Source organism: Schistocerca piceifrons, chromosome 5, assembly GCF_021461385.2.
Source record: "Schistocerca piceifrons isolate TAMUIC-IGC-003096 chromosome 5, iqSchPice1.1, whole genome shotgun sequence".
Classification (NCBI taxonomy): domain Eukaryota; kingdom Metazoa; phylum Arthropoda; class Insecta; order Orthoptera; family Acrididae; genus Schistocerca; species Schistocerca piceifrons.
In genome coordinates this window covers 644,116,095-644,127,137 of record NC_060142.1, presented here as the reverse complement: position 1 = coordinate 644,127,137, position 11,043 = coordinate 644,116,095, and the positions used below count along the sequence as shown (strand labels likewise).

The following is an 11,043-nucleotide window of genomic DNA, read 5'->3' as shown; positions in this document are numbered from 1 at the left end:
ACTATGTATGTGTGGGATGCTGGTATAGAGACTGATGGCATCAATGACAACAAGAGAGGAGTGTGGTGGGAGTGGGACTGGCACAGATTTCAAATGAACTAGGAAATGGTTGGTGTCTTTAATATAGGAGGGAAGTCTTTGTACTATGGGTTGCAGGTGCTGATCAACTAAGGCAGATATATGTTTGGTGGGTGTTTTGAAACCAACAACTATAGGACAGCCAGAATTATTGGGTTTGTTGATCTCAGGAAGAAGGTAAAAGGTGGGGGTGCGTGGTTCAGGTGGAGTGAGATGTTCTGTGGACTGAGGTATTAGTCCATGTGAAGGGCCAGAGGCTTTTAGGGGGGACAGAAGGTCAGTTTGACTCACAGGGATGGGGTCTTGATGGCAGACGCTGTATGCAGAGTTGTCAGACAGTTGGCGTACATCTTCACTAACATACTCCTTTTGGTCAAGTACCACAGTGGTAGATCCTCTGTCGACTGGAAGCATAATCATGGAGTAATCAGCATTTAGAGAACGTACGAGCCTGGAGTTCTGCAGACGACAGGTTAGAGTCATGTTGTACGGACCTGAGGAAGGGTTGTGAAGCAATGCTGGATGTGAGGATTTCTTGGAACGCTTGTAAGAAATAGTTTTGAGGTAGTGGTGGTGGATCAGGTTGGGATCATGGTCAGGACTGTTCAAGGCGGCTTTCAATATCAGGTTTGCTCTTGGAAAGGTTTTGTGACTGAGTTGCAAAGGGAAAGTTCCAGTTGACATTACGTGTGAAGGAAAGAAGTCCTTCATCAAAGCAGCATGATCAAATTCAGGTTTAGGGCTGAAAGTGGGACCCTTGGACAATATAGATAAGTCAAGAGAGAAGAGTGCTTTAGAAGAAAAGTTGAGGACACTGTACTGCTGTGGCTGGTTCTTGTGATTATGAGTTATTCTTGGTCTGGAAGGCAGTGGTGAAGGCTGTGGAATGTTAAGGAGGTTGGGCAAAAAAAAAAAAAAAAATGTGTGAATTCCTGAGGGACCAAACTGCTGAGGTCATCGGTCCCTAGACTTACACACTACTAAAACTAACGTAATCTAACTTATGCTAAGAACACCACACATACCCATGCCCGAGGGTGGACTCTAACCTCCAGCAGGAGGGGCCACACAATTAGTGATATGGCACCTCTAACCACGTGGCGGAGGTTGGGCAAGCTTGGTTTGTAGGTGAGGAGTGGTGATTGAAGGTATGGCTGTTTAGGGAGCTGCAGAGTGACAGGAAGGGAAACACCACTGTTGAGGTAGTTTAAGCAGAAGGTGGGATAGCTTTTTGAGGTGATGTCTGGCTTGTTGTTGCAGTTTGAAGTTCGCTCAGCAGAGGAAATCATCCAAGGAAACATGAGGGGCAGACAATTGCAGGATTTTGTAGAAGGAGAGAAGTCTGGTGGAGTGGAAATTGGCTGATGAGGCATAGAGGTCACAGATTACTTGTGTAAGGGCAAGAGATTGCTGTATTTCAAACTGTATAAGAGCCTGGTGTAGAGAGGATAACATCTAGAAACAGGAACTTTCAATATTAGGCCTTTTGGAGGAACTCCAAGGGTCGAAGAGGTTTCAAGAAACAGAATGTGGTTCAAAAGGCTCTGAGCACTATGGGACTTAACATCTGAGGTCATCAGTCCCCTAGAACTCAGAACTACTTAAATCTAACTAACCAAAGGACATGGCACACATCCATGCCTGAGGCAGGATTCGAACCTGCGACCATAGCGGTTGCGCGGTTCCAGACTGAAGCACCTAGAACCACTCTGCCACTCCGGCCGGCAAACAGAATGTGGGACCTTGGTTTTGATAGTGCAAAAGCATGTTTTAGAATAGATTTCTACCACTCCAAACTGTCCTCTCTCACCATGGTGAATCTCATGTCAAATTTCCCACAATTTCTAACACTCCAAAAAAATTTGAAATTTTCGGTAATTTCCTACGGTACCAAAGTGGTGAGGTCAACGGTCCCTAGGCTTACACACTATTTAATCTACCTTAAACTAACTTACGATAAGCACAAAACACACACACACACACACACACACACACACACACACACACACACACACAAGGGCGGACTTTAACCTCCGACGGCAGAAGCCATGCGAACCATGGCAAGGCGCCTGAGACTGTGCAGCTAACACTCCAAACTGTGCTCTCTTGCCATGATGAATCCCATCTCATATTATTTAGATACACTGATGACATTTTTACCATATGGACTCATGGTAAGACTGACCTGTTAAAATTCCTGGAATCTCCGAATACCTTCTCCCAATTAAATTTCACATGGTCCCCTTCAGAAACCTGTACCTTTTTCCTTGATGCTGATCTCATCCTCACTGAAGGCCAGCCACACACTTCTGTCCACATTAGGATTTCCTGGTCCATCACATCGAACCCTGGTACTGCTGATCCCTACAAAAAACAGCTTTGGAGCACACTACTGGTCTGTAATGTATTAATCAGCTACCTCTACAAGCCAATGACTTCCAAAAATCACACCCTGAAATAAGATCCATTCTGTCTGAGATTTTGTCTGCCAAACCTAGAATAGCTGTCTGCCGCCATCTTAATCTCCGCATTATTCTTGCAGGCCCTATGTTCCTTCTGCACCCATCTCCCTACCCTATGGCTCCTACCCCTGTAACCATCCTCGCTGCAAGATTTGCCCTACACATCCTCTTACCACCACCTATGCCGCTCTGTAACTGGCAAAACACATACAATCCCAGAGGGAGAGCCACCTGTGAAATGATACGTCATATACCAGCTGTTATGTAAACACTATTCACCCTTTTACATCAGCATGACTTCTACCAAATTATCAGTTAGTATGAATGGGCACAGGCAGAGAGTGTATACTGGCAACACACAGTATCCTGAGCATGCATTACAATATGATAGTTGTGACCTTGGTGTCTGTTTCACCACATGCGCCATCTCAATTCTTCCCCCAGACATCAGTTTCTCAAAACTAAACAAGTGGGAACTAGCAGTACATGTCCTTGGTTCTCACCACCCACTTGGCCTTAATTTACGTCTTCTGTCTCAGCATTTCTCAGCAGCAGCTTTTCTGAATTGTGCAGGTGGGAACTCTCCCTGCAATCAATCCCACATTCCCCTAACCCTCCTGACATCTACCCTGGTTAGTTCCTGTCCTTTACCCACCAATCCATTTCCTTGCTTCCATTCCAACACTACACAACCTTCTATCCTTCTATTACACCATTCACCATTCTATTCCACCAATACACCCACCCCACTACTACTACTACTACTACTACTACTACTACTACTCTCTCTCTCTCTCTCCCCACACACACACACACACACACACACACACACACACACACACACACACACACACACACACGCACACACACACACACAGTCTGTCTTCAGGGGCCAGAGACAGTGGTCAAGTGTGCGAGTTGTGCTGTGGGCACGCTCACTTTCAAAGAAGTTCTTTTTGCTGAGAGCTCACATATTTAACAATCTTTCTGGTGTGCCTGGCTGCGACTCATATATCATCAGTAGCAATCTATCCTTTATGTAATACTGTCAGTATTTCATTCTGGATTTTCCAGTGTGCATGTGGGTGTGAAGGTCTGTGGTGGGAGTGGGGGTGTGGCAGGGGGGAGCAATCACATACGTGCACGCTGTATATGTGATGCACGCATACACAGATGCAGCTGCGAGTAAAAAGCTGGTAGATGACAAATAAGCAGGTTTCCAAAAGTCTTTTAGATACGTACTTTGGCAATGTTGTGTCGTACATTGTGTTGCTATGACACATGTTCTCACGTCAACATACATAGTGAAAAGCAGTGTGGTATGTTGGAACACACTATTGCTATGAACAAAATTGCCACTCCTGGCCACAGTCCTTCAATGGAAGAAAACCCTTTTATTGTCTTCATAGGATAAATGCTAAAACAGAATATTTTTTGAGACTTGATACTCTGACTACTGTAAAAAAAAAAAAAAAAAAAAAAAAGTAAATAGCAACATATTGTCAGCAAAGTAACAGTCAAAGCAAGTTATAGGAACATCATGTAACACTCACTGAGCTAACAAGACTGTCAGAAACAATCTGATTTTGCCGAACTGATGCATAAGGTCAACAGGAGTTTGATGATGATGATTACTTTTACCAAAGTAGAGGCTAAGGGTGTTCTCGAAGTACTTAGAATGATAGTATGTAGGGGCTCTTATGTTGTTTATGATTTGGCATAATGGTATCCTGTCATTATCAATCTTGAGAAGACCATAATGTCTTGTTTGAATTGGTGCTCATTACCACTACTTCTTATTGGGTTTATCTGGTAGAGTTCTGCTTCAGGCAAAGCACCAGACACATATGCTGTTTATATACACACCACTTGAGTGCGAACCTCACACAAAGAAACAAAGGACCTCCTAGAATTAAGAAGTTGGGTGGAAGTGGGCATAGAGATAAAGCCATGCTCTCTCACACCAGAACTTCATCACCATACCTGGTGACAGTAATGCGGTCACTTGCAAAAATACTACATGCAATGGACAGTGACGTCTAGCCCATAAACTATTCTGCCAAACATGTCTATTCTGTGTTAAATGAATTCCACACAGTCTAAGCTGCATTTAGTTTTGAAAGTGTTAAGGAAATCAGAGAGGCTGATTAATGATCAATGGAGGCTTTAGAGGAAGCCTGTAAATTTTTGACTACAATGAAGTTTACTGTGGACCAACACCTTTTTTCAATTCAACAAGATTGGCAATTTTGGGTCTATATTGTAAAACAGTTACAGTGTCAGCAATTTTTTTTGGATTACTACATTTCTTCAGAAAGAAACACAAACATAATATAACTAGAGCAGGTAATGTTCTTGAAATCCTTTCATGTTATAAAGATTACTATCACACACGAAGAAAAGCTGTAAAAACTCTCCAAGTGTGCAGATTTTCTGTCTCAAGTTAGAAGTCAGAGAGAGAAAGCAAATCAATACAAAATATCATAGACAGACAAAATGGAGAAGAATGGATGAATGGGACTACTGTCTTTATAATTTATCACTCTCTTTAATAATAATAATAATAATAATAATAATAATATGTAGCACTGTAATTTTGTACATTACAAATGTCACTCTCAAAAAACAGATATTGTGTTTAGCAGTAAACAGGCATGTAGGAAGGGTCAGTTTCTGAAAGCATTGTAGTCTAGCATTCTTTTTACATGCCAGTCTAGTGTTCAAGGCCTATTCTACTTACTGAAACCTATTTTATTTTCTCACATATAATCATATTCCATCGCTGATTGGCCTTCAGTCTGAAAAAGTTTCACAAGCGTTTGTAAAACTATGTTACAATCAGTACAGAAGGGAAAACTATATAGTACCCAAAGGAAAGTAAGAGAGATAAAATTTGATGAAATTAGAATTTTTACTAATCCATGACAACAATCATAAAATCATTAGGGCAGTGCTAATAACGGAGCAGTTTTTCCACACCAGAGCTTTTGCACCATTGCAGTTCTGGGGTACAAGCTGCTTTAGATAAATAATGATTGAGGGAATTTCACAGATACAGCCTTGTGATCTTAAGGTGGCATTTGATTCCTCAAATCACACATGTAGGGTGAGGCTTATACTTCACTTTGGGTACTTTAAAGATAATGAATCTATTTTCACATTTAATCTGGAGTCATAAAATGGCGAACGTGTGTTATAGTAACCTTATTAAATAACTAAGAGGCAGGGAGGCAGGGAGGGAGAGGAGGGAGAGGGGGGGAGGGAGGGAGGGAGGGAGGGAGAGAGAGAGAGAGAGAGAGAGAGAGAGAGAGAGAGAGAGAGAGAGAGAGAGAGAGACTTGATCTGCTAACTAGCTATACTATCAAATGACTGACTTCCCACGTATACTCCAGCCCGGCTCTGAGTTGCTCGTGGTGTGGTCTCCTACAGAAGTACCCAGAGACTCTAAGGTACTTCCTTATTAAATGTATCTACTGACTACCTCCACATCAAGAGTCCCGATCATAACAGTTACATAAGGGTTAAAGATCTATCCAATAAGACACTAAGACGTTGTAGCACTATAACATCTTACAATCTTAATTACATACGTAACACACAATAAATTACCAATCCACACTAAACCTTAGCTCCTTTATGTAAAGAGTAACTCTACTGATTACATTCCACATTGTAGAGAAGATAATCCCCTCACAAGTTGTCACACACTTTGACAATATTGGGATACTTACCAAATTACAGTTTATGTTTCAAAAGGGCTGCTCTACTAAGAGGAAATTTGAAAAAGATTTGTGGTCTTCTGGACTTACTAAAGGCACCTCATGATTAAGAAATTTACTGTTTTATGCAAAGTATGAATCAGCAAATACCTAGTTTAGTTCCCCATGTAACTAATTTTCCTAAACAGGCCCCCTGTACTCTTTGTACACAAAATAAAAATACAACTATCTAGCTTTGTTCTGTCAAGAATACATCCCCTTCAATTAATGTAGGATACCACAAGAATTAATCAACAAAGTGGAGAGGTATACATTCACATATACGCAAATTGGTGACAAATGGTACTGAAGAATATGGCATGTTTTAGTAAGTAATGCTATTCTTCAAACCGAAGATTGGTGAATATCACTATGCTTTACCAACATTGGTCCTAGTGACGCATGCCCCTGCCTACCATCACTGTTTTGTACTGGTGTACCCAGGTAGTTTACAGGAACCTACAGATTTATGCAAACTCCGAAACTGGTATAAGATGGGCATTTTTCCCATAACAAATCACTCATAAAGTTGAAAAATGTGATGAGTGACAGAGAAAGTGCTAGAACCGACTGGGGATGTCACCCCAGATCTTTGGATCTGTAGCCCGACACTGACCTACACAAACTGCTATGTTAGGGTGAGCTACTTATGCTAGTAGAATAATGGCCAAATCTGGGTCATACAAATTGAACAATACATGTTTTTTTAGACATTGGTGTCCAACACAGTAAAATTTTGGAGTAACTCCTCATTTACAGGAGGGGAGGGGGGGTTTGCTGATTCATACTTTGCATAAAACAGTAAATTTCTTAATCATGAGGTGCCTTTAGTAAGTCCAGAAGACCACAAATCTTAAGTATGAAACTTAATGGCCATTTATTTGAGTTTAACAGAATAAAACAAGGTACTAAGAAAATTACCCTCAAATGAATATACATTTTGCGCAGAAAGGAGTCACAAGTGCACCTACAATGCTCTTTGACAGTCTGTCCATGGGAATAAAGCACCTGGCAGATAGTGTAAAAATAAGTGCTTACAAATGCAGAATTGCTTCAAACTGAGAACTCCTATTCTATAGAAGAATTCTTGAATAGAAATGAATGATCAAATACAAACCCATAAACAGTCAGCATGAAAAAAAAAACTATGTTAATAAACTTGTGTAACTTTTGTTCAACTGATTATATAAATTTGCACATTATAATGGTTATTACAACCATGGCTTATGGAACATTTATCTAAATTAAACTCTGTTCAACTCTCGTTTGTACTGCAGCCACCCCCCCCCCCCCCCCCCCCGCCCCAAAAGACTTTTAAGGCCTATTCCAAGGCTTATCTTCACTAATGCTAGTATACTACCCAAGATTTCAAACAATCCTAAGAGTCATATGGTTTACGACAAACAGCTAAACATAGTGTCACAGTATATTGACTTAGCAGTATTTACTTAATTATCTAAATCCTTGTATCAAAATGTCCTCTAGGTAGCATGAGTCTTACAGCATCTACACAACTACTATTATCTGGTAATATTCGATAACTCAATGTACTGTAAGCAAGCAATGAGATAACTAAAGTAGTTGTGTCTTCTTCAAGGTCACAGCTTTTCTGCTAACTTCATTTTATTCACTTTGAGCTGAATACACACAAAGGTAAAGCAGCAATCTGTTGACAGTGAATTTTATTACAAGCAGCAGTTATTTTCTGACGGTACTTTTAAAATTCATTAACAGATCATCAAATGCAACAAATATTTGTCAAGGAACAGCCTACAGCAGAAATTTACTGTACGCTTCATGTAAATGGATACTGTGTGAACACAGCTCCAGAGTGAGTGTAATATAACAGCAGAACAGTTCTGTCAAATGTAAACAATCTGCACATATTAATATGTATAATTCTGTTTGCACAATGTGACTTCTCCAGTGTTGCTACCATGGAAATATAAGGATAGACTGCTAACTAAATAGATACATCGGAAACATCAACTACACTCGTTTTTAAGAAGTTTATGGTACCATGGAAGATAAACACTAAGCATACTAACAAAAAAATTAACCAACCATAAGACAACTAAGTATCTGGTACACTATTTTCCTGACAATATTTAATATCCCACAAATAATTAGCGCATTCTGTAAACTTACCATAATCTAAGCGGACAGAGAAAGAATTTAGGATCCCCCCCAGAACGCCAGCAATTACTTATGGATATCAGATACGCAACACTCAAATCACAGGAAGAGTCATCCCAAGTGACATTCTTCGGCCTCTCAAAAATTGGCAAATCAGAATATCTATCTTCAGTGGGGCATTGAACTGCGGAGTAACTGCCTGGGCATTAGTAGCAAGGAAAAACTCAATTTTTTTATTAGGACCCATCACATAATTCTCATCTGAAACTATGTTATTTTCACTTATAGTTAGTTGTAAACGCAACGCATCAATAGTTCATACATTTAGATGAATCTGGGCATTGGGCAATACTGCTAATATCGCAAACGACTTCATCTCGAAATGGCTTCCGAAATCATGAGATCAATATTTATTTATATTTGATCCAACAATTACTGATTAGAAATATGATAGTTAATTATGTATTATTAGCCCAATAAATACGAGCCCTCTTATCAGTACATAGCATTATTACACAAATAAATAGCCTTCCATGGAAATATATTCTACAATTAACTAAAGAGCCAGATTAAATTATGGTACGAGCTGCGGAAAAGAGAATTTCGTGAACTACTACTCGTGCATTGATAAATGGAACAAAGTTTTTATGTACGGTATATCATTTAATCATCCTGTACAATTCACTTTTTCTGAAACATAATTGCAAAAACAGCATTCCATGTTTACTCCTACCAACTTGCACTTCACTCCACCAGAAATGTTTATATTCATCAGAGTAATTTAAAAAAAAAAAATAAAGCTGTGACCAGGCACTTAACTATTTATGTGCTGAAATATAACAGCAGGTAAGATGCATCAAACAAGCGATTCAATTTGGATGGCAAAAGTCATTTTTCATTTATTAAACATTGGTATCAGTGTTATACGCGTCTTCGCTGATAAGAATGCGACGGTTCCGGGAGGAGCATAGCACAGAATACACATCTAGACGTAAAATTTCTTAAGACTGTGCAGAACAGCACTATCAACGCAACTCTTATTTTTTCCAACAATGAAAGATGAAGTAACGTCATGTACGTCTCTTATTTCTTAACGGGATGTCTTTGATGCTACAGGCAATGAATGTATTTTGACTTCTTTCTATAACTAGCTGATGAGAGCGCAAATTATCTGTTACCTTGTCGAAATACTTGGCAAATAAAAGTGGAATATCTACATGATATATAACTTTTCTCTAGATAACATAGCTTACTTCTAAAGCTACCGCTTCTCAATTTTATTCTATACTACCTAGTACCTATAATTTAAAACAAACAACGCTTGTTCAAAGATATACATGAAGCAAATGTCATAGGTTCTATAACCTAGTGTCAGAGACATTAAAAGAATATATATGTCAGAGATAAAATACAACATTTTGAAGACTGTGTGAGGAGATTTCTATTGCTAAAAAAAAGGGATCCGAACACTCAGTTTTCCGTTTTATGGAGCATTTCTCCTTCTTTAAAAATTTATAACAGGGTGGAAGTCTCTTTCACATGCTAAGTAGAACCATAGGTACATTTATTGTCCCAAACAACACTGTAGCGTTCTTCTGTTCAAGTTAGCTCAATATTTACGAGGCCTAGAGCAAAAGAAAATGTTGGAAGGTCTTTGTCACTGGACTCTTGAGAGAAAATGAACGTCTTTTGAACTCTTTCCGCAAAAACGTGTAAAAAAACAGTGAGAAACTAACACTCGTTAACATATCTGCGTTGGTTAATATATTGCTGTGTTCTCTCGTTTTATGTGACCGTATCCTAATCGTCATCATCAGTATCATGTAGTATATGTAGTAATACATTGGGTTTTACAGCCTCGCCGTTTTCAAAACGATTGTTTTTTACGCTGCGATTTTTAAAAGTATAATTGCATATTTTTTATACTAGAAGACCCACCTACGTTTCAGTAACTCATATCGTACTGTTTTAAAAGTTTTTAGCATGCTGCATGTGGTGTTCCACACAAGATAGCGAAGCAACGATCAAAAGTTTTGTGGTACACGCTAGATGTCGTTAATGTCGTTCCGTTCGGAAAGACGAAAAGCATTGTGGGACGTACGTGAAATTTATTTCTGTAGGATTTAAAAGTAAATAATATCGTACACACAAGACTCTGAAAACAGTAAACAGCAACTTATTTTACACTGTGAGACGATCTAATTACCTGTGTCTGATACTCGACACTGCGATCTGGTAAGAAGTTCGTTTGATATCTTTGGTATTCTTGCATTACCACGGTTTGTTAAGATATTTACCAATGTTAATGTCATTTTAAAACGTCTTCCATTACTTGTTCATAGTTTTGATGCTTGTAAATTGCTGTTATTGTCCTGTGTGTTCTGTGCATTGTGAGACTACTTGGTATTTTCACAATAATGCTACAGGACATTTTGAAGCACACTAGAGCAGTATTTAAGCTACAAAGAAACTAGACATAACAACTCATTATCTGCATTCTGCTTCAAATATTCCACAATCAACTTCGTTTTTCCCACTGTTTTAAGACACTAGGAGTATAATTTTTGCCCATGTATCAATTTTGCCATTCTAACACAACCAACAATCCA

General features: G+C 39.2%; 1 protein-coding gene across 2 annotated transcripts in view; it reads left to right on the top strand.

Moving 5' to 3' along the window:
• The first annotated feature begins 10,472 nt into the window (after nucleotides 1-10,472).
• The window catches only part of LOC124798051 (zinc finger protein 532-like), a 76,746-nt gene continuing 76,175 nt past the window's right edge, over nucleotides 10,473-11,043 (top strand). For both annotated transcript variants that reach the window (XM_047261277.1, XM_047261278.1), the window contains exon 1: nucleotides 10,473-10,669. The gene's annotated coding sequence lies outside the window, so the exon portion shown is untranslated. The remainder of the gene's footprint in view (nucleotides 10,670-11,043) is intronic.